The sequence below is a fragment of the Pteropus medius genome, unplaced genomic scaffold (genome assembly GCF_902729225.1).
Source record: "Pteropus medius unplaced genomic scaffold, Ma_sr-lr_union100, whole genome shotgun sequence".
Lineage (NCBI taxonomy): Eukaryota > Metazoa > Chordata > Mammalia > Chiroptera > Pteropodidae > Pteropus > Pteropus medius.
In genome coordinates, this window is record NW_024346150.1 from 3,878,801 (window position 1) to 3,906,106 (window position 27,306).

Sequence of the window (27,306 nt, forward strand, 5' to 3'; positions counted from 1 at the left end):
GCTAGAAGGTGGCCAAACTAGGACCCAGGTACCCCTGACTTTCAGAAGAGCAACCACTGGACTCTAACCGAGGCCCTATTAGAGACTACAAGCCCTGAGAGTTTCCTGACATTAAAATGAAAACCAGTGTTTCATTTATTTAATTATCTTTTCCAGTAGAAGGGCTTGAAGGATTCACATTTATCCACATTCACATTTATTATGGACTGAACATCTCATAATGAAGAATTTCATTAGAAAAATGACGAATAAACATAGAGTATAAGTGTGAAAAGGATATAAAAGTTAAATACCTTGAAAAACTCTTTAACTTGATCTCGATACAATCAAAAATTATTTACTAAATATCTTAATGTATATTTCATGGGCAGCTTATTGAAACAGATAAAATTATTTACTTTGTAACACTAAATTTGTATGAATGATGGGAACTATATTTTTAAATTTCATCTACATTTTTGTTAAAATACAAGTTTGTACTAAAATGAAAATAAATGTAATTAAGACCACAGACATAAAATATACCAGGGCAAGACACAGCCAAATATTCATAAATAACATTAATGATGAAATGGATCATGTAATAATACCAAGTCATTATTAAGCACTTTTCAGCAAAAAATCCCAATGTGCATTACCATCAATTAATTTTCATATTCCTCTGAATGAGGTCAATAGTCACATTTATTTTACAGATGACACCACAATTAATTGACTTACTTGTGGTCATAGAGCAATCCACTTATCTTTTTCCACGTGCTATTTCCAATAAATGAGGATAGAGGGAGGAAAGTGAGGGCCTAACATGTACTGATTGCTGTTATGAGCCAGAATATGTGTTGAGAGGTTTTTGGGATTATCAATCTTCATAGCAATCCAGTAGGGTATCTTTACTTTTGTTTTAAAATTAAAGTAAAAAGAAGAGGATTAGATGAGGTAAATAACTTAAGGAAGGTTGTATAATTGGTAATATGCAGAGTTTGAATTCTTTCCACTATAACACCCTACCTTTCTTTGGCCTTCTTATAAAACAAAACGAAAGTGAAAGTGTATGAGCTTGACTTTGTCAATCTAAAGGGTTGTGGGTCTACTTTTATTGATTTAACAGGTTCACTTCTAACAAGTCTATTTTTATCAGTTCAACAAGTGTTCATTAAGTACCTCCTACGGCTTGGGATTTTTCTAGGGCCTAGAGGAAAGAATGAATAAAGTAACACTTGTCCTCAAAAATTTCACAACTAAAGGGACAAAAAACACATATACATATATCAATCATACCTTCTAACAACTTTGCTTCCTTCAGAAAAGATTCTAGGTACTTTACATGACCATGCAAAGACAAAACAAAATTTAAATAAGAATTCAAGTCAGGGAAAATGGAATGGAAGGCAAAGACAAGGCATTATGTAGAAATGCAAACATGCAAATTCTAGGGTCCCACGGGGTTATTAAAATTAAGTCATAATTTGACACTGAGCTTCTTGGCAACAGAAACTAAAAGAAACATATGATAACTTACAAAATTTACAAGCAAAAGTACAGTTATTCCTTATGGTAAGATTCTTCAATGGCATTTAGTTTTCAAAGGAATATTTTGTATGGATTTTACACAGGGGATCAATGTCCTCAACAATGGCCCTAGAGTAAATAGTTAGTTTCCAAAGACTGTTTCTCAAGGCAGAACTCAATAAAAGATAAACATATGACACAAAAGCCACCCTCAGCCAAAGCACTGCAGAGGGAGTCCACGGCTCTTATCATCATAATGGTATAAAAATCAATGTCTATGGGCATACTCGAGAATGCTTTGGAGATAAGGTTGAAGAATAGATGTAATTTTCCCAAACCTACTGCTGAGTCTAGAACGTATTAAACAATCAAAACTATTTTATGAATAAATAATAACATGAACATATAAAAATAGATGAATGATTGAATAAGAGATAAGAATAGTGGGAAAGAAGGTATTTAAGGTGGGGGAAGAAAATGAGCAAGGACGAGGAAGAGAAGTCCAGAGTGTATTTAGAAATAGTGATTTATCTTGATTTATTGCTGAAGAGAAAGTAGGCAACATGCTATAAAAGTAGATGAAATTGGATCAAGAGGACCTTGAATACCTCACTAGGTAGTTTGAACAAGTTTAGGTACTGATAAGTATGGATTCTTAGCCGGTGATGTCACTGCCCTTTGCTTTCATTTCTTCATCTTTAAATGAGGGAGTTGGAGCTAAATGGCATCTTAGATTGGCCCTGGCACACACATTCCACAATTCGTGAGTCCATGACTTTATTTTGTATATGAGTTCTGTGTAGAGCTATCGAAGATTTTTGAGCATCATAGAAAAGTGATTAGGACAAATCATTAAATTATTCTGGCAGTGGTAAACTGGAAGCAGAGAAGTCAGTTAGAATGTGGCTCTAAAGCTTGTTCTCACAGAGGCCCATGCTAAGCCAAGAGTGGAATCCATCCAGTTATCATCCATCTTTCCTTGCCAGCCCCTAGTCCACTAAATGCACACAGCTCAGAGTGACTGACCCCAGGGGAGCTCAGGTCAAGTCTGTGACCCCAAAGAGAACACAGCATGTTGTCTAGGATGAATCCTCTGATGTTTTCAGGAAAAGACAGAGAACAAAGAGCCATAGAACCAAACAAAACTGAACAAATCAGAAAGGCAGGAGAAAAGGCCATGAATGAGCTTGAGGAGAGCAGAAGTCAGACTTCTGGGGGCAGAGAGGTAAATGGGAAGTGAAGCCATGGAGGTGGTGAGTGGAGACTGCATGTATGGGAGGTCAGAGGCAGACCGGTAGGTCTAGAGATAGCAAGTTGACTCTAGAGGATGGAGGCTGGGGGAATTTTGAGAAGGGAGAAATTTGAGGGTGTTTGTAAGTTAAGAAGAATATTAGGCAGTAAGAAATTAAATAGGCATCAAAAGAAAGGAAGGAAAGAAAGGAGAAAGAGTGGGAGGGAGGAAAACTGGTGGGACAGATTCTTGGGGAAGCCACTGAGAGTACAATGGGCTGGAGGAAGCAGAAAAATTCTGAAACAGAGAGGAAAGATTTTGAGTGAGCCACCTTCTGAGGGCCTTAACTTTGATGCTCATGACAGCATTGAGCCACTGAAGGAAGAAGTGGACTTTCAGGGATCCTCAAGGTCCCTATCATGGGCCTTTGAGCTAAGCCTGGCAATGAGTTCAATGATGAACAAGATAGATTCTTGCAAAATGACTTCACACTCCTGGGAGGACACCAAGTACCAATTTGGATGCCCCATACAACATCTGATAGTAGCAAATGACTCTCTCCTTCTAAAGCAAATTTTAATACCCCCATGCTGAATGAGAGCAGAACAGCTGTGGAGGGAGGCAGGAGTGGTGCTTAATGTAACCTGAACATTACAGTAAATAAAGGCAGTCGAGTTATTTGAAGTTAAATGCCCAAAACTTCTTGTAGAAAACAGGCAAGGAGGGGGAAGCCCCAGAAATCTTTCAAGCTGTTAGACTGAAGGGAACACCACACTTCAAAATACACATACGGCACATCCTTCGCTTTGACAGCCCCTAACAGCCAAAATTATATCTGTTCTACACATTGGCATGTGGTAGAATTGGATTGATTTGCCCTGACAGCCCTCTGTGCTGGAACAATACTTGTCAGTCAGCCTCGGCAATGTTTGTATTTTCAAGAATAATTATGCAGAATGATTGTACAAAATCCTGGCTGGTGGGCTAGACAGTCTTATCTGCCTACCTCTCCGACACTGTGTCCCTGAGGCCCAGAGCCCTTAATTCTCCTGAGGATGGAAAACATCCCTTTAACACCTGGCCCCAAGCTACATAAACCTCCATTTGAGGGTTCCATGTTGATATCTATTCTGTCACTTGGTATCCTCCACTCCTAGGCCTTCAATCTTTTGTTTGAGGTGGGATAATTCACAAACCACACCATTACACATTCAGGGGCTTCCCTGACCTATGTCTTAATTTTGAACAGTTTATCCTAATATAAATATACATGAGTAACATATATATATATATACACACACACACACACACACACACACGCACACACACACACATATACACACACATACATATATATGTGTGTGTGTGTGTATATATATATACATACATGCACACATATATATAAAAATATATGTACTCATACTTTAGTGAGGGGGCAGGAATTGATAAGAGAAATGCAGAAATGCTATCAGAATGTGAAAAAATGGTGATAAGACAATTAAGCAAAGTGTTATGTGAGTGGCTCACTTAGGAAAGGCTCTGTAAAGTCATTGAGTGAACTTTAGAAAAGCAGATTGGAGTCTTATGAGGAAATCTCTGAACACAAGGGGCAAGCACTTAGCCTATAAGCAATTAAAAGCCAGTGGGCATTTTATGAGGTCTAGAATTCCATACCAGATTCCAAGGCTTCTTTCCTCAGCTGTAGACTCTGCCCTAATTCCACAGAAAGGCAGATGCTCAGTAGAACTCATAACCAACGATACGTGCCCAAGTCTGCAAGATGGAGAGTCACAGACAAGATTTGAGGTGCCTCCCAAATGTTTGCCATCTCTGGATGGCTTTCTGTCCAATTAATATGCAAAGCAAAGTCTTTTGATATTTCCTCTTTAATGTGCTTGAGAACTCATATTTCAATAAGTAATGCTAATGTTTATTTTCTTTTAAGGATTTTGCAATACTTGCAGCATCTCTCAGTCTAACATACTTTCTCCCTACCCTATTTCACCATTTAAGCAATTATGTGAAAAAAAAACTGTGTTTGGTCTGTGGAAGGATCAAGAATGCATAAGGGGAGAGAAAGTCAGTGGTCACTAATTGTATGTCTGCAGTGCTCTAGGCATTATGTTAAGCATTGTGCATATATTCTCTTATTCAGACATCCTGACAGACTTAGGAAGAGTTATCACCATCTCCATTTTAAGACTGTGGTAACTGAGTCTTGGAGATTTTAAGTAATTTGCCCCAAAACAAACAGCTGGAAAGTGGGCAAGGCAAGCTAGGACTGGCTTCAATACCCATGCAGTCTCTCTCAACAGAACACGAATCTCTCCCCCAGAGGATGCACACTCTAACAGAGAGATGACACAATTACACAAATATTGCTGTTAAAAGGAGAACACAAGAATTGCCACGACATAGGTAAAAAATAAAGGTTAAGGGTATTTAGAAGAAAAAAAAGTAGATCCTTTGAGGATAGTATTTGGAGTTGGAGGACATGCCATTTGAATTTTCTCTTGTAAGTTGAGCAGGGCTTGAAACGTTGGTTGGAAAGAAGGGTCTTGTTGGATAATGATTATGACATTTCCAAAATGCCAGCACATCACCTACTTAATCATATGTTGGACCTTCATGTTAAGACATGTCCATATTAAAGCCTCAAATCTGAAAACTATTTAGGTAGAACGAAGTGAAATTTCTATTTGTGTGGGCCCAAATGAGACAAATATCAGCTATTTCATATGGCTCAATCTAATTTATTGCTAGGTTGTAACTTTGCAAACAGAACCTCTGAATATTAGAAAAGAATTCATATCTTATATTTTAATTTCCAAACAAATACATTAATGAATGTGATACATGCAAAAATGGTAACAAATCCAGTAGAGTTCCAAAGAGTTTAAGATGGAAAGAAACTGTAGCCTTCTGCTCTCCTTCCTGTCCTTAGTCCTACTTTCCTTGGAAACCGATTCAATCCAATTTGATTTTTGGTTTTCCAGGGATTTTCTCCATAACTCTAATTGATATGTTATACCTCCTATTCCTGTTTTCCCAGTTTAAGACACTGATTTTCCACTACATAGGAGGAGGATTTTACTCACACTATCTCCCACCTCCTCCCAATAATTAGGAGCTATATTATTTTTAGTTCTTCTATTGGTTATCTATCATATTATGTCTCTATTGCAGCCAGCATCCTGATACTCTTCTGCATAGGATGAGTATATTAGCACCTCACATTCCCTCTATCCCAATCAATTCTCATTCTGTGAGCGTGACCTTTACTGCACCTGTGTCAGGATTGTCATTCAATTCACATGTACATTCAATTTACAATATGATACGGTTAAGTGCCTTATGCTTCTAAAAATTGACAAAGAATAAACAGAATTTATGTTAATAGGACCAGCTTAATACTATATACTACAAGGCTTAGTGGGAGCCAAGACTGCATTTTCTTTTCCTCATGTCTAATGTCACACAGAGGCCTGCCTGCTGAGACATTTGAAGGAGGATGTTCCTACTCAAATCAAATGACTTTTCTTTCCTAGCATCAAGATTGTTCTAACTTCTGATGTAAGTAAATAGATTTTTCATTAATCTTGCTTGTCTTTAGTGGACCTCCAATTTGAGATCCAGGTGAGCAATCATGTTCTGTTTTTTTTTCCTTTGATATTTTTCCTACTATTTTTCTCTGTTCTCATTATTAACTGGAAATCTTAATAGTCATATGTCACTTCTCATGATACAAATGAATTATATGAATTCTCTCTCATGAATTGCTTCTCCATTTCTCTTATCTTTTTTATTGCTTCTCAACCTTTTGGCTAAAATCAAGGGTGTTTCTCTTATCTTTATCCCCAGCACTGTCATTGCCTTATTGTGCTTTAGCCTGGAAAATTTTCTTGACTATCTTTCAGACCTATGATTGAAACTTTTATTTTAGTCATCATATATTTAATGTTTATGGGTTCCTTATTTGTTATCTTATAATTCCTTTTTCATAGCTACCTGACTTTGATTTATGTATATAAAATCTCAAATTACAGAACACTTTTCTTTCATTTAAATTCTTTTCTTATTCCTGATATTCTTCCTTTTCCTTCAAGGTCAGTTTTTTCCCTTGGGTCTTCTTTTGTAGGTGCTTATTCTCCTCATATGTACAGTGTATCATGAATCCTATTTATATTTAATAATGAAAGATTGAGTAGCTTGTGCTTTTATGTCAGTAATTATGTGTTTACATAGGAAGTTTGGTTAGAAATTGGTCATTTGTAGAACACATAAATAGATGGGCCTTGCTTTAGGGAAAATAGGCAGAAAATGGACCATTAAGCCAGAGCATAAACATGCCAGACTAAAAAGAACATTATTCTGGGTCTCGGCAATACCCATACTATTAGCCCTCATCCTCTAGGGCAATCTGGCAATTTCTGCATAGAAGTGATTTAGATCTTTTTTTTTTTTTATCTGAGGATAAATAATGGACTATCTGATTCTCTGCCAGATTGAAGGTGAAGGGTGCATGTCATTAATGCAGTTGTCTCCACCCTGTGATAAAGGGACATTAAGACCTTTCCTGCTGCTCCCCTCTGTTGCATCTGCTGCTCTTACTGGCCCCAAGCCTGGAGCCATCCCAGGTTCTACCAAACAGAGTAGTCCTACCATCACTGCAGCCCCCTAGAGCATATTCTAAGCTGACGATTCTGCCACTATGTCTAATGCATCAACATGGAAATCATGCACCACCTCTCTTCCAGAATCTGTTGAAGCGTTCATCCACTAAGGACTTCCACTTCTTCTTCACCTCATTGTTATAGATAAGAGGCAAAAAGACATGCCCAGCTCACTAATCTGAATAGAATGTCTTCAATATCTTTCTAAGGATGTGCTGTTTGGAGTTCCCACAACAGTTGGAAGGTTCTCTAAGAGCTCAAACGGGATGCCTGAAGACCTATTTATTTTATAAATGAGGACAGCAAGGCACTGTAAAAGGGCCAGTTTCCCAGAGCTGAGGTAGGATTCAAAAACCATTTGCTTTCTTTCAAATCCAGTGTTGTTTATGTTATACCCTGATCCTTCTCATTATAGATATTTATCAACCAGATTCAATAAATATAACTCGAAAGTGTAAAAACAAGGGAAGGCAGGGAAGATATATGAAGTCAGTGGAATACTGCTATGGCCTGTCCTTAGAAGTCAAATCACCCTTTCCGTGTAGCTACCAGACTTATCCCTTTCATATTCTGTCTATTTACAGTCTCCATCTTTGATGAGCTGCAAAACCTTGGGTGTGAACTCACATCAAGAAGTACAGTGTTTAAGTCAGTTTATGAGCTGGGAGCAGATTTATTATGTGAGGGTCATGGTGCTTGGGTTCCTTTCCTCTCTGGCTTTTGATAAGGATTTGTTTTGCATACTTCCGTCAGCGGGAATACTTCCAAACTTTGCAGTCAATGCTACAAACAACTTCAGGACAAGTTATAAAAAGCACACAACTAAGTCACATTTACCTAATCACACTTGTGCATTGTTGATAGGACTGCAAACTGGCACAGCCCCTATGGAAAACAGTATAGAGATTCCTCAAAAAATCTAAAGATGGATATATCATATGACCCTGAAACTCCACTGCTGGGTATTTATCTAAAGAAAATGGAAACACTAATCTGAAAAGATATGTACACCCACGTGTTCATTGCAGCATTATTTACAATAATCAAGACATAGAAGCAACCTAGGTGTCCACTGATAGATGAACAGATAAAAAAATGTGGTATGTATGCATACATATATGCATACATATATACGCACAATGGAATATTACACGGCAATAAAAAAATAATGAAATCTTGCCATTTGCAACAACATGAATGGACTTAAAGGATATTATTCTAAGTGAAATAAGTCAGGCAGAGAAAGACAAATACCATATGATTTCACTTATATGTGGAATAAAAAGAAAGATGGAAAAACATAACGAATATGGCCCCATAGAAACAGAGACAAAGGAATGGTTATCAGAGGGAGGGGTGGAAGGATGGGTGAAAAGGGAAAGGGGAATATAATTAATAATATTGTGATAAGTTTGCACAGTGACAGATGATTACTAGAATTAGTGAAGTGATCACATTGTAAGGTATGAAAATGTCAAATCACAATATTGTATACCTGAAATCAATATAACCAATATAAGATTGTATACAAACTATACTTAAATTAAAAAAAAAATTAAGAAGAAAAGAAGAGAATTGTTCCCACCCAATGGGCTTGGGGATCTTGTTGAGGATTCTGCAGAGGGTCAGACAAATTGAGCTTCTGGCATGATTCCTCAGGTTTTATAACAAAGTCTCTTATAAAAATTGCCTTCTCCTAAGAGAGTTTCAATGTTACTATGACAAAAGGAACTAATTCTGGGTGATTAAACATTCTGTTCTTATATGTTAATATAAACATTTACATCTGGGATTGGCATGATCTAAACCACTAAAATGTTATCAGATATTTGGAGTAGATGATATTAAACAAATTCATTCAAGAAGTCAATGTTTGTCCTTGTGGGTATGGCTAAAAAATGTCCCATTCTGTCTCATAGTCCCACCTAGGGCCTGGTGGACAAGCCTGCAGGGAGAACTTGATTTCCCAGGAGGCTCGAAGTCTGTACTGGGGCGAGAATCGAGAGTGAGGACCCAACATTGAACTCATGTCACTTCTCTGACCCAGGCTCCTCCATCTAAAAATATTTGAGTGAATCAACAGCATTTGTAAGGAACAGTGAAATGTTCTTATAGTTTGTCCCTCTACTTTATGAATGTGCACATTACAACTGAAATGAACAGGAGTGAGATCCTTACCATCTCAAATGAAACCACATAGCTATAGAAGAACCAATGAAAGCTAAGGAGGAAAAGGCCCATTAAGAAAGGAAATTGAGAAACAAGGAGAGAAGTGTCCTGTGGGCAGGGCCCAGGGTGGTGTTGGGGGAGCACTGGATGATAATGAAGGCAGGGATGTAGAGGCAGAAAGGGAAGCCTTAGCCCTATCATTGCTAATAACTAACTATATGACTTAAAGTGATTCATTTAATGTAGCTTCCCAACTTTGATTTCTTTTTTTCTAGCTGTAAAACGGAAATAAAAGAGACTGACTCCTGTACCCCAGCAAGAACAAAACGGTATTCTAAATAAAAAGCACTCTGACAAATAAAATGTATTATAAATGTTATATGGGGTGACCACTGCTATTTAGCAATTTTCCATTCAAGATTACACAGTGCCTTACAGTTACATTTTATTGGTTCAATTAAATGTTAAATATTACAGACAACCACAATAATAATGGGCCTTCTGGTCTCGTAGCACTTTAAGGCTCATTAAGTATTCTCACGTGTTATTTTATTTGAACATTATAACAACTCTGTGAAGTAGGCTGTGAAAATTTCCTGAGTTCCATCTTACAGCTAAGGAAGCAGAAGCTCAGAGAGGCCAAGGGGTTCATCCAAGGTTGCACAGCTGGTCAGTTATAAAGCCAGACCTGAAGCTTTGCCTTTTGATTCTAAGTTCAATGTTCTTTAGACCCGAGTGGCAGAGTAGGAATTCCAGAGACTAAGAATCAAGAAAGTACAAAATTCATTCTGGAAACAAAAATTGTAGATAAGACACTAAGATCAATGCAAAATACTAATGCAAAAATGGTGCCAAGTGTTTGCCTTCTAGAGGGATACGAACTCAAGAAAGGAGAAGTTAATGTGGATGGTAATTATAGGAAAGGCTTCAAAGATTTTAAAAGGTCTGGACTGAAATGTGAAAAATGGATTCATCTGCATAATTAAAAATAAAGGTGGACTCTTAAGAAACAAGAAGCAAAGGCATGAAGGCAGGGTAGGGTAGTGGGAATACGATTGTTCTCTTTATTCAGAGATGAGATGACAGGTGGTGGGATGAAAACCTAAGTAGAAGTTTCAACAGGTTTAATGGAACCAGATCGCAGAGAGACTGAAGGTTAGACGAGGGGTTTAGATTTGATCCTATAAGCAATGGGAGCGATTGTAGGTTCCTAATTGAGGGTAGGGCATTATATAATTAGTATATCGTCTGGTAGGGATGTACATTGAAGCAAAGAGAGCAATTAGGAGATTGCTGCATTAATAAAAGCACAGTCACGAAGTCCTAGGTTACAGTTGTAGCAATGAAAATAAAAAGAAAGCTATCAATCTTAATAGCCAAGTTATTTAATAACGGGAGCAAAAGCATTATTCACTCATATACCCTACATGATTCTCAGAAACATAACAACTTTCTCAATCACATTTACCCATAACCATGCTGCTGAAGTAAGTGATCCAGTTGCCAAAACAAAGAGTTCATTAAAAATTACATGAATTTGTCAAAAGCAGGGGTCTCCAAACTTTTTGGCACCAGGGACCAGTGCTCCTATGAGAATCTAAAGCCTGATGATTTGAGGTGGAGCTGAGGTGGTGATGCTAGCACTGGGGTGCGGCTACAAATCCAGATGAAGCCTCACTCGCTCCCCCCCTACTCACCTCCAGCTGAGACTGGGGGTTGGAGACTCCTGATCAAAAGGGTTCCTTATTTCATCCCTTAGTCTTCTGTTTAAGAGGACTTCTCAGAAATAGTATGATTATACTCATGCATAAACACCATTGGGATCACCTTAGACCTCCTAGGATAGGTAATTATGGATACATGTCATGTGTCACATGTCACCTTTCATTAGAACCCTATGAGCTGCAAGGATATGCAGGTAAAAATGGGGAGCAGAAGCAGGTGACAGAGAAGGAGGAAGAGAAGGGGCAGGAGGACAAGGACGAGTGTTGCACTGGTGCACTGGATCCTATTAACTTGATTGCTTAGGCCAGCTGGAGTCTTGGTACTTGATTCTGCCTTTCCAGCATCTATTATCTGAAGCCCTACCCTAAAGCAGTAAACATTATGGGTTGAAATTTTTCCCCTTCCTTTCTTGGTGGGTGGGTTTGTAGACATGGTCAAATTTGAACATAGCTACAGCCTCCATTTTTATAAGCGAATTTTTAAAAAGACACACTTTCTCTTTAAATTTCCATAGCTCTGTTGTGCTTTCCATTCCCTCTTCATTTCAGTGTGTGGGCATTATACACACGCACACCCAGACACCTCACACACTGTACTGACAGCTGCTTGCCAGTCAATGAAGTCACATTACTCTGTCATGGATATGTGTGAAAGCAACAGCCTCACAGGAGGTGGGCAGAGGCATACACAATGCAATCAACATAAACGGGAATTTTCTCTCTCCTGCGCCTGACTGTTTTGTTGGCTTATTGAGCAGAGGAGTGAACAAGCTTCATTAGGCGCAGAACTGTATTTAGAGGAAAAAATGTGTTTTTTATCGTCATTATATGTGATAATAACTTCATGAGACTGTCACCTTGAGATTCACACAGGATGGACAAAGCAAGCTCTCTGACTCTTGGCAAAGTCCAACAGAATTGACCTCTTTTTCCCATGGAAATGTCAACAGCTATTATACAACCAGCACTCCCCTAGGCAAATATATCAGAGCCCCTTCGAGAGCTGCGAGGCTGAGGACAGCTCAGTCACTGTCATGGTACCTTCAGCACCTCAAAGAATCTCCCTTAGAGCTGATACTTACAATGTTCCAGGCCAGATATCTGTCACGTGGCCCAGGAGCTGCCCAGCCCAGGTGCTCTTATCAACAGCACAATTCATGGGCTATCATTCCAGCAGAATGACCTCCTTCCCAGACCCTGGCAACCCAGAAATTGGTGACCTAAACCAAGTACCTGAGAGCTTAATTGTAGTATTTTAAAGGAATTTTGTACTCCATGAAAAGAACTTTTGAAAGATGGATGTTTATTTTGGATCAAATGCACTTACATAATGCCTGATGGTGTACAAAAAATGATTTGTCTCATCTGACATCATTAGACAACCCACAAGGACTTCTACACTTCCAAAGTTAAACCTCTATCCAAGACCAACCAAAGCCAACAAGCCTGCTTGATTGTTTAAATAAGAGATGTACAGTGGGAGGAAAGCTGCAGGACACTGGGCTAGGATGAGACTCCGGAAAGCTAATTAACAGGACCAGGAAAAGGGAGTGTGACAGACTCTCACACGCAAGTGAGCTGGCAGCCCTAACTAATTAGCAACAATTAATTTTACGGTAGGAGCAAGAACACATGTATTATGTTCTATAAAAGCTTAATAGATGTCACCATAAATCAGTCCTATCTCTCCCTTGAAATTCAACTTGCAAGCAGTCTGCCTGAAATCTTCAGGAATTATTAACAATGTAGAGCTGCCTGCTATGTCTTGGATCTTAATATGAAAAGCAAGATGTTTTTTTCTCTTCCACTTGGCCCTGTCTAATCTTAGCTGCTGTAACCTAGACTGGCATTAGCAGGCTCAGACATACCCCAGGCCCTGAATCGATTCTGACTAAGAAGGACACAAAATGAGCAGCCTGGGCCTGCTCCTGGTAGGATTTGGGATCCATTGTCCACTATAGACCGGATATCCGTGTACCCAAAACGAGCTCCTTGCCCGAGATGGAAAATGGATTTCTTTATTTATGCCTCCTCCTATTGACGTGACGTAATGGAACGTCATATTGAAAGGATCAGGGGCTCAGTGGGAAAGATAGCTGTGATCGAGTAGCAATGTCTCCTGGGCATGGGGACTAGAAGCACTGTTCTGGTATCTTTTTGCTTGTTTTCTTTTGTTTTCATTTTCCATCATTTAAAAAATTTGGTAAAATGCATATAACCTAAAATTTATCATTTTAAAGCATACAATTCAGTGGCATTAAGCACATTTGCTATTTTGTGCAACTATCACCCTCATCTAGTTCCAGAAATTTTTCACCACCTCGAATGCTACTAAGCAATCACTTCCCATTTCCCCCTCGCCTCAGCCTCTGGCAACTACTAATATGTTTTCTGTCTCTATAGATTTTGCCTATTCTGGATAGTTCATGGAGGTGAAATCATGCAGTATCCTTTTGTCTGGCATCCTTTCACTTAACATAATGTTTTCAAGGTTCATCGTGTCATAAACATGTGTCAACATTGTTGATTTTTTTTGGGGGGGGTTGTTTTGTTTTGTTTATTTAGTTACTCTGACTAGCCCTGTGTGGTGACTAGTGTTCTCCTTCAGCTTCCTAAACAGCATATCCGTTTTCTTCTGAGTTAAGAACTCACTATGAGGCCCAGCTGAGTCCTTCTAGGCCCTTCTTCGATGGTTGTACTTTATTTCTCATCCTCCTAGGCTGAGAGGTGGACCCTGCTCTGAGAGAGCAGCTGAGCTATAACTAGGACTGCACTGTTTGTCAAAGAGCTCTTGCTGCCATGATCCACCAACTGGACCAGATTTCCCCAGAATGGAGGTAGACATGACACACCCTTTGGAGGTTTGTGCATGGCTTACTCTGGACTGACAGATTTCAAATGCCACACTTCCACCCAGTGAGATCCCCTAGTCTTGAGTCTACATTTGATTAATTTCATTAATCTTCCAGATAGCTCAATATTTTGGAATATATAATGGTAAATTAGGATGTAAGAAATGTGACCCCTGCTTCCAGGAAGATGCAGTAGATATAATCTTCTCAATTTTTCTCAATAAGTATCACTAAGAACTCTGCACAATACGTAGAAAACAAACATAAGAAAACCCTGAAAGGTGGAGAGGAGAAGGTAGGTTGACCAGGAATCTTGGAACGATGTGGTGGTGAGTTCACTGGATTTTATTTTTGTCTAATTATCCCCAGATTAGATATGTAGACATCAGCAACATGAAAATATTGCAGAACACAGGCACAAAAATCTTCAGAAAGAAACCTGCTCTCACTTTCCAAAAGCTGGGAAAGCAGCAGCCTAGGAAGACAAAAAACCTCTTACATAGTAACTTCTCTGCTCCTACTAAACCCCATAGAGTAATTGTGGCTTCACCTCTAGATGTGCCAGCAAAGGCCAAATGGAGAGCCAGGACTTCTACCCTCATGAGGCTATAACAAGGCACCCAGCCACGGGCCCAGGTGGTATCAAAGAAAGGCCAAGTAGGAAGCTGAGACTTTTATCCCCACCATGCAATAATAAGTGTCACCCCAACCCCTACCAAAGGATAGATTACTATGCAGGATCCTGTGCTTCCATTCCTACCCTTTAGTAACCAGGCATCCCTATTCTTACCAACAGGGGGGGTGTCAGAGGTGGCCAAGTGGGAAGTTAGGACTTTTACCACTACCCAGAAGTAATGAGGCCACCCTTCATGTGCCCTGCCCCAGATACCGTAGTATCAATGGAAGCCATGTGGAAAGTAGTAACAAGGCATTCCCACCCCTCCCAACCAAAGAGGAATCAGTGGAGGCCTAATAGAGAGCTGGTACTGCTACCCCCACTAAACAGTAATGAGGAGACCATCTCCTCAAGTGCTAACAGAGGCTAAGTGGAAAACCTGGATGTCTACCTTCACCTAGCAGTAACAAGGCAGGGTCCCCCATCCCCTATTAGGGCGGTATCAGAAGAAGCTGGCTAAAACAGAAGACTTAAACAAGATCTGAGTCTCATAACAGAATACCCCAAATGTCTAAGCTTTAATCAAAAATCACCCATCAAACCAAGGACTGATAAGATCTCAAACTGAAGGAAATAAAAACAATCAATAGATGCCAACACCAGGATAATGGTAATGTTAGAATCATATGGCAAAGATTTTAAAGCTGTCATCATAAAAAATGCTTCAATGAACAACTACAAATTCACTGAAACAAATGAATAAAAGTAAGTTTCAGCACAGAAATAGAGGACATAAAGGAATATCCAATGGGAACTTTAGAACTTAAAAATATAATAACCAAAATTAAAAGCTCAATAAATGGGCTCAACTACAAAATGGAGGAGATAGAGGAAATGACTTAGTAAACTTGAAGACAGACTACAAAAATTATCCAATCGGAACACCAGAAGAAAAATAGACTGAAAAAAATTAATGGAGCCTTAATACATGGAATTGTGGGACTATAACAAAATATCTAACATTCATGTCATCAGAGTCTTAGAAGAAGAGGAAAAAGAAGGCATGGTCAAAATGTAGTTAAAGAAATAAAGACCGAAACTTCCTGACTCTGGCAAAAGACAGAAACCTAAAGATTCAAGAAATGAACTCCAAACAGAATAAACCCCCCAAAAAACACACAAGGAAGATTATAATCAAACTTCAAAAAATTAAAGATAAAGAAAAAAATCTTGAGAGCAGTGAAAAGAAAATGATACCTTACCTATAAGGGAAAAACTATTTGAATGACAGTAGATTTCTCATATGAAAGTATGGAGGCCAGAAGGAAACAGCAAGATCTTATTCAAGTAATGAAAGAAAAACACTGTTAACTCAGAATCCTATATCCAATGAAAATATCTTTCGGGAACAAGGAAAAACTAGACAAATACAATATCTTTGCCTTCTCCTTTAGAGAAGCAAAAATTATAATATTGTCTATTGTGATTTTAAATTATGTAGAGGAAATATTGAAGGCAATTATAAATGGAAAAGAGAAAGTAAAAGAGAATAATGTTTCTACATTTTATTTGAACTGGTGAAATGTCAAAACCAGTGGACAGTAATAAGCTATGTATATATAATATAATATACTGAGAACAACCACTAAAAAGGTATGTAAAAGGACACACTCAAAAATATTATAGATACATCAAAATAAAATTCCAGAAAAAGTTCAAATAACCCAGAAGAAAGCAGGAAGAAGAAAAGAGATATAAAAACAACAATGACAAAAAGAGAACAAACAGAAAACAAAAAATAAAATGGGTGACTTAAGACCCAACATATCAATAATCACATTAAATGGGATGATCTAAATATACTGATTAAAAGACAGAAATTGACAAACGAATTAAGAAATATGACCCACCTCTATATGGCATCTACAAGAAAGTCACTTTAAATATCACAATACAAGTAAGTTGAAAATAAAAGAATAGATAGAAGAATATATATATAAAACATTCTTGAAATGGCAAATTTGTAGAAGTAAAGAACAGATTAGTGGTTACCAAGAGGTTACAAATGAGGAAGAACTTAGGCAAGCTTTTGAATGAATGTATTCAAATGCATTTCAGAAACAGAACAAAGTAAAAAGTAACACAGGACAAGATGCTGGGGTCTATAACCACCTTATATGGGGAGAGAAGTGGGTGTAGCTATAACAGAGCAACGTGAAGGATCTTAATGATGATGGAAATGCTCTGAATCTTGACTGTACCAATGTCAGTATTCTAGTTGTAATATTGTACTAAAGTTTTACAAGAGATTCCCATTGGGGGAAACTGAGTAAAAGGTGCATGGGATCACTTTGTATTATTTCTTACACTTGTATGTGAATCTAAAATTACCTCAAAATAAAAAAAAAATTAAAAAATGTCAGTGATATGCCTTGTGCCATTGGTAAGGTTTAATATGGACAAAGCACGTTACTTGCTTGTTAAGAAATACTGAGCCGCTAAAAGCTACCATTCACTATTAACAATTATTCCTTGGATCCCACCTACATCATAAGTGAGCTTCTTGAGGGCCTGACACATGTATTATTTGTCCATAAATCCCCCATCACAGCTAGTGAGTACCCTGCTATGTAATAAGTGCTCAATAAATGTTTGTTGACTTAATATTTTTATCAGTAATGTGTTGAGTATGTTAGTGTGCGTGTTGTGCACTGTGAAAACATTGCTTGCTGCATATGAGAAAAATATTAAAGAAATATGTCAGAAAGTAAATTAATGCCACCCTTTCAAAAGCAATTAGATTTCTTTGCTTTTTTTTTTTACTAGTGTTCTGTTTATTTGTTTCTTTGTTTTTGTGATTACGAAAGTAATCAATGTTTATTATAGAAAAGTTCTACAGTCTAGAAATGTGCAAGGACCTTACACTGAACCTATTTCAATGACTAGACAAGTCACTTCTAATTAGACATGACATGCTTCCAAAGTGTTTGATTCCAGGTTTCTCGCTCATTGAGTCATCCATTCATCAGATATAGGTTGAGGATCTGCCAAAGGCAGTCACATGGACCCAGAAAGAAACGCGGCTCCCTACATTCTCTTACGAATAAAATGGACTCGCTTTTTTGAAGGGTCCAGCCAGAAGGAGCCTTGTTTTTCTCTACTAGTGGCCAGTATCAGAATAACCTTAGAATCCTGTACTTTGACGTCTTAAAAGGACGGTGTTTCCTGGTTAATGATAAACACGGCTGACTATTTTGCCAGCAGTAAAGGGGACATCTCCAGGGGACGTCTCTTGGCCTGGTACCACAACCAATGGAGAAAGCAAGAAATAGCCAAAGGATATCAACTGGCCTTTATATAAGAGGTTGGGAGTTCAGGAACTATGAACTTAGGCAAGATTTTGCATGAACGTATTCAAATGCATTCAGAAACAGGACAAAATAAAAAGTAACACAGGACAAGATGCTGGGGTCCATAACCACCTTATATTTACATCAAATCTATATTCTTGGAAAAACCTTATTCTTTGTTCATTAAAAGGAAAAAGAGTAATACTTCTGAAGACAACCAGGCAAAATCTACCTTATCAACAGAAATGCATTATTTTCATTCCCTGATAGTTGCAGCTGGTGTAAATTTTTATTCACCAACCTGAACAGAATTAAGCAAAGCTTTTGGGATTTTTGCCAGGCAGGTACAAAAATATGCTGGGTTTTTGTTGTTGTTGTTGTTGTTGTTGTTGTTCCATGTTTTGAAAGAGAAGTAAACTAACTCAGAGAGTGTGTTTCTGTTTTATTGTTCCTATTGATAGTAAAGGGGAACCAAACAATCTAGACTTTTACCAAAATGCCAAGTGGGATTCCAAATGCAACATGTTTTTCAGTTCATTTTCTGAAAATGTTCTGTTGCTATGGAAATAGCTATGCAATTTATCCAAATGAAGCCCACTATTCACAGGTGAGGACTTCTAACTGGGTTCCCCATACTCCCTTGCCTTTTATAATAGTAATCTAGTCAAAACCTGCATTAGAAGCAGTCCTGCCAGCTACAAAAAGAGTTGCTGGTGTCAAGTTCACATTTATCACCACTTGTTATTATGATAGGTGATGCTAAATACATTATCTGTGGTTTGAAGGAGATTTGCATGTTTCAATTCCACAAATATTGATTTCACATTCTCTGGAGAACTGTCACAACTACTCCGTTGTACTTTATAGAAATACTTTGAATTTCCTCAAAAGCATACTGAATTTTTTGAGCCAAATAACTGGTTAAAAATTTCCTTCTTTAAAATGAAAACACCTTTTAAAACATTACTTTTACAAAAGGAAAAAAATCAAGAATAAGCCCAAGGGCATGGGAGGACAGGTTGTTTATTAAGTACAATTTACAAAGAAATAAACAGAAACATTGAAAGCAAAGCAGTCTCTCCACGGGCAGAGTAGGCAGCTGCCCACATGTTATCTCAAGAGCACCAGAGGCCACTTCTGATTGCAAACCTCTTTCAGTTGCCTTTGGCCCCTTTGCCAATGCCAGAATTACCTTTAGTCTTCATGGACCTGATTGCTGTATGACTTGACAGGGCTCATTAACATCCACTAACCCTAGGACTCTGAGAGAGAAGGACAGGGAACAGGTCTATTTTGATGGAAAATACACTAAATCCAGCAAAGGTCACTAATGTTGGGGTTGGGCAGAAGTGTGGGAAGAACCAGTCAATGGGAAAAGCCAAATCAAACCCTCTCAGCCGCTATCCCTTCTGACCCTAACACTCATCATCTCACCACTAGCAGTGTGTTTGCCTAATGGTGGTCTGGTGAAACTTCCCTTCAAGGTCACTAACTGGCTCCACCTCATAAACCCAGTTTTTCTCTCAGCCTTCATCTTTGTCCTCGATGCATCATTTGAAACTATCGCCTGCTTGTTAGAATTTCTCTGTCTTATCACTTCTAGTTCTATTGTTTTCTCATCTTTTTCCTCTTCTTCTTGCTACTCCTGAATTCTTGGCAGCCACAAGCCTGAAACACTGAAATTAGCATCCTCTTTTTCTTCTTCTTTACATATTCTCTCCAATTATGGCCACATATTATTTTCAAGCCTCAGATCTTCCTTCCATACAGATCTCTCCCCATCACTATCTCTAGCCCCATAGCTCTTCTGATCTTGTTTCCCATTTCCAACTTCCTTTAGGACATTTTTCCCTGGACTTTTTTTCTACTCCTCGAAGGCAAAGCATTAGAAATCATCCATGTTGTAGCACATGATAGGTTGTACTTCCGTCTTAAGGCTAACTTAATAATCCATTATCTGTTTATGCCACATTTGGTTTATCCATTTATCCACTGATGGACACTTAGTTCTGTATTTTTAAAGCCCCACTTTTGTGTCCACATGGTTTCTTTGTACATTCCTAGTTTCTAGTGCATGTGCACACACGTGCATGCACACACACACACACACAATATACTTCTACAACTCCTCCATGGAGTAGGTATAGGAATAATAGTGTTATCATTAGAGTCTATGGCCATGCCACCCTGAAAAAGCCTGATCCCATCTGATCTCTGAAGCTAAGCAGGGTCGGGCCTGGTTAGTACTGGATGGAGAACCACCTAGGAAGACCAGGTGCTGTAGGTGTAAACAATGAAAAAATAAAGGATTGTAAACTGACAAGGTCCTTGCAATCTGTGAGGTCAACCAAGGGTTGCCTCGCCTAAAAAAATTTTTTTTAAAAACTAGTGTTACTATTAGATATTATACATATAAAATAGTGAAATAGAGTATTTCACTTGAGGAAACTTACCTTTCCTCAACATCTTCATCACTTTCTTTCTTCCTCTTTTAATATACTATCCTCTGTTTCTCACTTATATTGTACCTTCCATAATAAAGATAGCTCTACTCTAGCAAATTCTTTCCATGAATGTGTACATCATCTCAAGCCCTCGTGTGCGTTCTTCTCTCATCTAATGCTTATACGGTCACATCAGATTCTTCTCACTATCTACATCACTTTTCCCTGTTTTATTTTTAAAAATTAATTTTTAATTCTCCTTAAGATTGACAAACATAAGACTAAGGAAATATTAGTATAAAAGAGAAGAAAAGACAGATATTTATAAACTAAAATGGAGATGTATTTAATACTTGGATTATAACTGTTACTTTCCACTATATTTTATTGCAAAACTAGAGATTCAACTTTGAGTGAAATATTTTTGTGAGCTAGCCTCATAGTCTAACCACCATTTATACAATTGTTCCTATAAGTGTAATACATTCCAAGTTTCTAAAAATTGGCTTTATTGTCATTAAGCATCTGCAATGTAAGATCAATATTTCCTCTCTCTTCACATAATACCTTATTATTTGAAGTGATAACACTAAATTTTTATCTCTGATATCAGAGGAGAAACAGAGTTGGAATGAAAACATTCACGGAAAATTCAGATGCCTTTTTTTGCAATTTGCTTCCACCTTCTTAACCACATTTTCTCAAGTGACAGTTGTTATAAGAAGATAAAATATTATGGTGGAGGATGATGGTAGAAAATGCCATCGACAGTGGAGGTAAGAAGGGAGATAAAGCAAAGCATGTGAAAAAACCACAAAGTAGAAGCCATGCTTAAAGAATATATGATTGCCTTGCTGAGAACTTATTAAAACTCAAAGGTGTATATAAAGATTAAAAATTAAGGTTGGCTGGAGTTATACAGCTAGGCAAGTTCTCTGCAAATTCCACTAATAATTAAACTTTTACAGCATTCTGTGTGACTCCTAGAGTAATGCATTGAAGAAATGGAGTGTCCTCTGCCCAAGGTTAGGCAAGAAGCCAGTTCAGTGATGAGGATTAGAATTCATGAATTCTCAGTTCCGAACACCATGTGCCTAGCATACAGGGTAGGAAACTATAATCTGTAATAACTTCTGATTAAGAAAGGAAAGTCAGACAAGAATGTGTTTAAAAGTAAGGGTATTTCCATATTTAAACTGTTTTGTAGCACCTATCAGATTTCTTTTCTCAATTTTTTTTTTTTTTTTTGGCATTGCAAGTACTGTTCATTTAGATTCACTAATTTTGAACAGCCCGAAGCAGCTGTTCAATAATAGTTGAAGTATCTGCTTAGTAATACTCTAGGCAGGAAGTTATACTGGTTCATTGATGAAGCATCCCCCCTGATTCAGTAAAAAGACTACTCCTCCCAGGCCAGGTAAATGTCTTTAGCATATTCAGAAAGGAAAGCTAGGAGGAAGGAAAGAAGGAAGAAGGAAGGAAGGAAGGAAGGAAGGAAGGAAGGAAGGAAGGAAGGAAGGAAGGAAGGAAGGAAGGAAGGAAGGAAGGAAGGAAAGGAGGGAGGGAGGGAGGGAGGAAGGAAGGGAGGAATGAAAGAAGAAAAGAAAAAGAAGATATTTAAAAAATAAATGCAACCTGTACAGAAAAGGAAAGATTTTCCTGCCTATTAAGAATACACTGCTTCTTCTAGATGACCTTTTTCAATCAAAAAATACGATGCATTGAAATCAAATATTTTGTCCAATTTAAGATAGAGTTAGCAGGTATTTTAGTGCTGGGATGATCATATCATAAGAATTGGGAAAGGTGATGAAACTGTGAGAATATGATTAGCTATAGAATATCTCCAAATGATCATCAGCTCTACTCCATCCTCATGGCTTTCATTCTCAAAGTCACCCCACGGTCACAAAATCAACCCAACAGCTCGAGATGCCTTCCAGGAAAGCTTTATCTAGGGACTTGTGTGTTACGAGGACTATATTGGCCAGAACTGTGCCAAATCTATAGCTGCTAGAGAGTCAGGAGAATTGGCCCAATAGACTGTTTTGCAATGATGTAAATGCTCTATCTGTGCTGTCCTATTTCATAGCCATTTGAAATAAAAATACTCGAAATTTAATTTAATTTAATTTAATTTAATTTTAATTTTAATTTTAATAGACATATGTATAGATTTCCAGCTGGGTGATCCCATAGAAGTAAAAAATTCCCTCATCTCTAAATTGAGGAGAGTTACATGGAGATCATAGGAGGTAGGATGAGGTGGGGAAAAGGATAAAGAATCGTTGAAATAATTGGTTTGTAAACATGTGAAATCATGCTAGTGACTTGACAATATTGTTCCTTTAGACCTCACAGAAGCTACAGCAGGCAGTACTATACTCATTTTACAAATAAAATAACTAAGGCTCAGTTGTGTGACTTGGCTAAACCATAGGGTTAATAGTGGCAGAACTGAGTTTTGAGCCTGGGGCTCTCTTGGCACCGGAGCCCATGCAGTCACCATCATCACAGAGAAAGCCATAGAGACCCAGACAGGAGGAACCAGAATTCCTAGATAAGGGAGGAGAGTTAGGGAATATTTTTTTTAAATAGAGTGCCCTCTTGTCATCTCTACTATTACTTGTCCTGTAGATTTGTTTGCTTACTTCCCTTCTCCCTATAATAATCTACTTTTCTAATATATATATATATATATATATATATATATATATGTATGTATGTATGTGTGTGTGTGTGTGTGTGTGTGTGTGTGTGTGTGTGTGTGTATACTCACTGTTTATAAAAATTCAAAAACAGAATAAAAAGCATCCCACTTCCCACCTCTGGTCCTGAGGCTTCTCGCCTCACCTCTCTTTATCCTGAACTTCTGTGAAATAGTATACAGGTTCACAGATTCTCCCTAATTCTTGTGTCCCCAAACCATGCAAATGGATCTTCAAGCAGTTCATAGAACATACAAGAATTTTTAAAGCTTTTTTTCTTTTACTTTCTCACCAGTAAGAAAAAGATCCCTAAAGTAAAAAAGCAATGATAGTGCTGACGTTAGTCTTTAGATATTACTAAGTAAATTTACTAAAGTAATATGCATCTCAGCTTCAAAGGAGAGGTGAGTTTCTGGCATTTTGAACAGTGAGAGTTATGATTTAGACATGGGTGGGGCTGGAGCTTTTGAAAAGAAGACAGTGGAGGGAAGGGGGAGCCAAGACACAGGGGCTATCACTAAAATTATTGCACTTTAGAAACATGCACAATATTTGGGGAAAAATAAGGGTATAAATAAAGAGACAGATAAAAACAAATATGCTTTTTATAATAACTTGGGTATTCTTGTATAATCATTAATTATGGTGCATTTATGCTTATTTTATAGGACTTAGAGCATTGTTTAAATTTTTAAAATTATAAGAGTTATAGTAATTTATATTTATCTCTTCATTTGAGGGGTCTAATGTGTGAATTATTTGCTGGAAAAAACCTTAATCAACATGCAACCTGTACATTTTCTTTTAGAAATTATCATTGTACTTACAATGTTCCACTTAGTGATTTTATTTCTAGGTCAAAGTGTGAACCAACTGTATGCAGTTCATTAGCACAACCGGCTCCTTACCTCCTGTTACCTACTCATCATCTTTTGATCAATACGCTGCTTCCTAATGCTTGCAAAAAAAAAAAAAAGGTTTTTGTACTCAAGTTGATAAATATTTTTAACTGTTGAAACTTTTAAATCGAAGACTTGGGGAAAGGAATTTTAAATGAATCAATAAAATGAGGCTTTTAAATTTAATCCAGACTGTCCCCTGTCATCTCAGAAGAGCTAAGGAGACTTCCTTTACCATTCGATGATTGGAAAAGACGATATTAATGATCCTATCACTGAAAAAGTTGAGTTTACGTTTAGATTCACAAGTACAACTACTTTTTAAATAGCACTGTCAAACCTTCCCTAAACATGCCTCTGAAATGCATTGCTTTGGTTCATTTTAGAATTGCCGTGGCTAAGAGATACAGGTGATGTACAAAGGAAAAAGGAAACCATGAAAGCCGCCCCTCAATGTGCCCCTCGTATCCTTATGACTCTTCGTAGGGGATCCAGGTTTAAGGACAAAAGCTTCAGGAATATCCTTTCTTCACTGTCCTCTACCCTATAAACACATCAAGAACACACAAAATCTTCACATGCTCTGACCTCAGGGAGAGGAGAAGGGCAGTAACAGAGTCCCAGATAGAAACAGGTAGATTGCCTTCTCATCCCATCTCCGCTAATTGTTAGCTATGAAGCCCTGGACCAGTCACTTACTCTTCAAACAGTTTTCTCATGTTTTAAATGAAGAAGTAGAACTAGATGATCTCTGAGGTCCCAGCCAACACTAATATTCTAAATGTGATCATGGCTATAGAGAAGCCATCACTTTCTTTCCTTGATACTAGCAGAAATGGAATGATTTCCAGCAAGAGAAGCATTTGGTGCCATGTCTTATGGGAAAGATGAAGCTGTGAGATGTTTGTTTTGCTTGAGATGCCCCCAAAGTAAGCTGTTCCCTTAACACAGCCTCATTCTTTTATATTACCCTGACAGGTGTTTTTAAATCTCTTCTCTTCTTGGATTTTCCAAATAGCCCTAAGAAATGGGCAAGGAGGAATATTTATCCTACAGACTAAGGAACTAAGAATTTGAGGAGCTGAATGTCCACTGACAGGGGACTGAAATCCTGGTCTTTGGGTTCCTAGGGTGATGCCCCACTGTGATGCTCTGTTCATTGCCAGAAACATTCTTTCTCTTCATTTTTGTCTCTGTGCCTGATGCTTTCTCTCTGCCATTCTCCCTCCTTTCCTCTATGACCAAATTTTCACAATGGAAATAAGAAATATAATCCCTTTGTAAAAGGTATAAAGTAGTTATTTTAGAAAAGTAACTGGTTCAAATTCCTGACGCATACTCAAATACGCTACTCAAACTGTACCTTTGGCCTTCAGTGGCTTAGTTACAGGAATGAGAACACCAGGCCAGGGAGTGAAGCTTGGCTGGTGGGGAGGCGGGTGCCCTCCCGACTTTCTAGAAAGATAATAAAAACTAATAAAATAATAATTAGCTATGTGACTGAATTGTTAAAATTTCTATTTGAATTGAAGGTACATATTTAAAACCCACTGCCATCATGCCTAGAGTCCTTTGTGTACCTCCTCAGATATTTTAGACACATTATGTCCTGAAATACAAGTTCAGCTTTTGAAGGGAAGTTACTTTTGATTTAGGGAAACAATAAAATCTCTAGGTCATTAGAATTTAAAAACATATTTTGCGTTTCTCAATGTGCTGAGTCAAACGTCCATGTTGCTATCTTTCAAAACCACTAATGCATCGATTTTGAAAAGCATCATCCTCCTGTCCCCCAAATCTCAGAACTCAGATCACTTCAAAAAAGGTACTGTGCCAGACTTTGTCATCATTGAAGAAAAATACCTCATAAAGCAAGCCTTCGTTCAGAAATAAACTGAAAACACTAAAAAAAGCCCCTCTATCCTCAGCAACATTTAAGCCACTTCAAGTTGGAGCATGTACATAGGAGGAACAAGGTCCATTTGTCCAAACAGAAAGATCTACTTCACCTAAGTACATTGTACCCAGCCACAGCCAGACACAATTTTATATTTATAACATCACCTGGAACCACAGACAACTAGTAAAATAGAGACATTCTTCTGAAAAAGCAATGTTACCACAGAATGCAGCTCTGAGAGAGAAGTCAAGCCGAAAAGTCAAACATTTCCAAGTTCTTCTTATGTGGCTTTATTGAATCTCATCAGCTACGGTTGGTCACTCCCTCTAAGGCCACAGAAGTGGTAGCATTTTCATTAGAGATAAATTTGTCCTACAAAGATGGTTTTCAAAGCTAGCTTTAGATATCACAGAAAGAATGAACAGCAGCAGATGTGATCTTTCCTCTTTGTCTTATCTCATAGGCTTTTCTGCCTCTGGGGTTCCCCAAAAGTCAAAGGCAGCACTGCACAAAACAGTGAGTCTGGCCTTCTTCCCACCCCAGGGCTAAGATGCAGTTGCCATAGCAACAAAGATGTGAGCATCCCTTGGTCTTTCCCTCACAGGCCTTTTCAGCTGGCATTTCTTTCATCTTCTTCAGATCCCTGTGTGGCAGGAGTGAGATGGAATTCACTACTGCCCCAGCTAACATGAGTGACCATCAGCACGTGAGCGATCAAACAGAAGCGCCCTGAAGAAGAGATTTGCAAGGGTGTGAAAGAAGATTTGGCTTTCATACCCCATCCTTCTGGGTCTTAAGGCACTGATCACATATGGGTCCAGGCATCATCTCAGCCTCACGCTGTTTTTGTCATAAACGGGACAAGAGTTGCCAGTACTCAAGGGAATCTTGTACCAAAACAGGTGAGTGCCCATGATGGCAGGTGTTATAGGCCCCACAATAGAAATCAGAATCATGACATAAACAATAACATAGTAACAACCATAGTATTGTGTCCTGGAGGAAATAGGACATGGTGGTCAAGACTTTGGGCTCAGAGGGGGAATTGCAGAGTTCTTATCTAGCTCTTCCATTGGCCAGCTTTCTAGCTGTGATGTCACAATACTACCCTGGGCCTAGGTCGCCTCATGTGTCAAAAGGGGATAATGACATTAATAATAATACCATCTCTCTCTTGGAACTGTGACTATGACTCCAGGAAGAGTCAAGTAAGCAGTTCTAGGAAAGGGAG

General features: G+C 38.1%; 1 protein-coding gene and 1 pseudogene across 6 annotated transcripts in view; one reads left to right on the forward strand and one right to left on the reverse strand.

Moving 5' to 3' along the window:
• Positions 1 to 27,306, reverse strand: part of NTRK2 (neurotrophic receptor tyrosine kinase 2) — a 319,040-nt gene that overhangs the window by 85,283 nt on the left and 206,451 nt on the right. The window lies entirely within an intron of this gene.
• LOC120613024 (uncharacterized) lies at positions 20,294 to 20,411 on the forward strand (annotated as a pseudogene).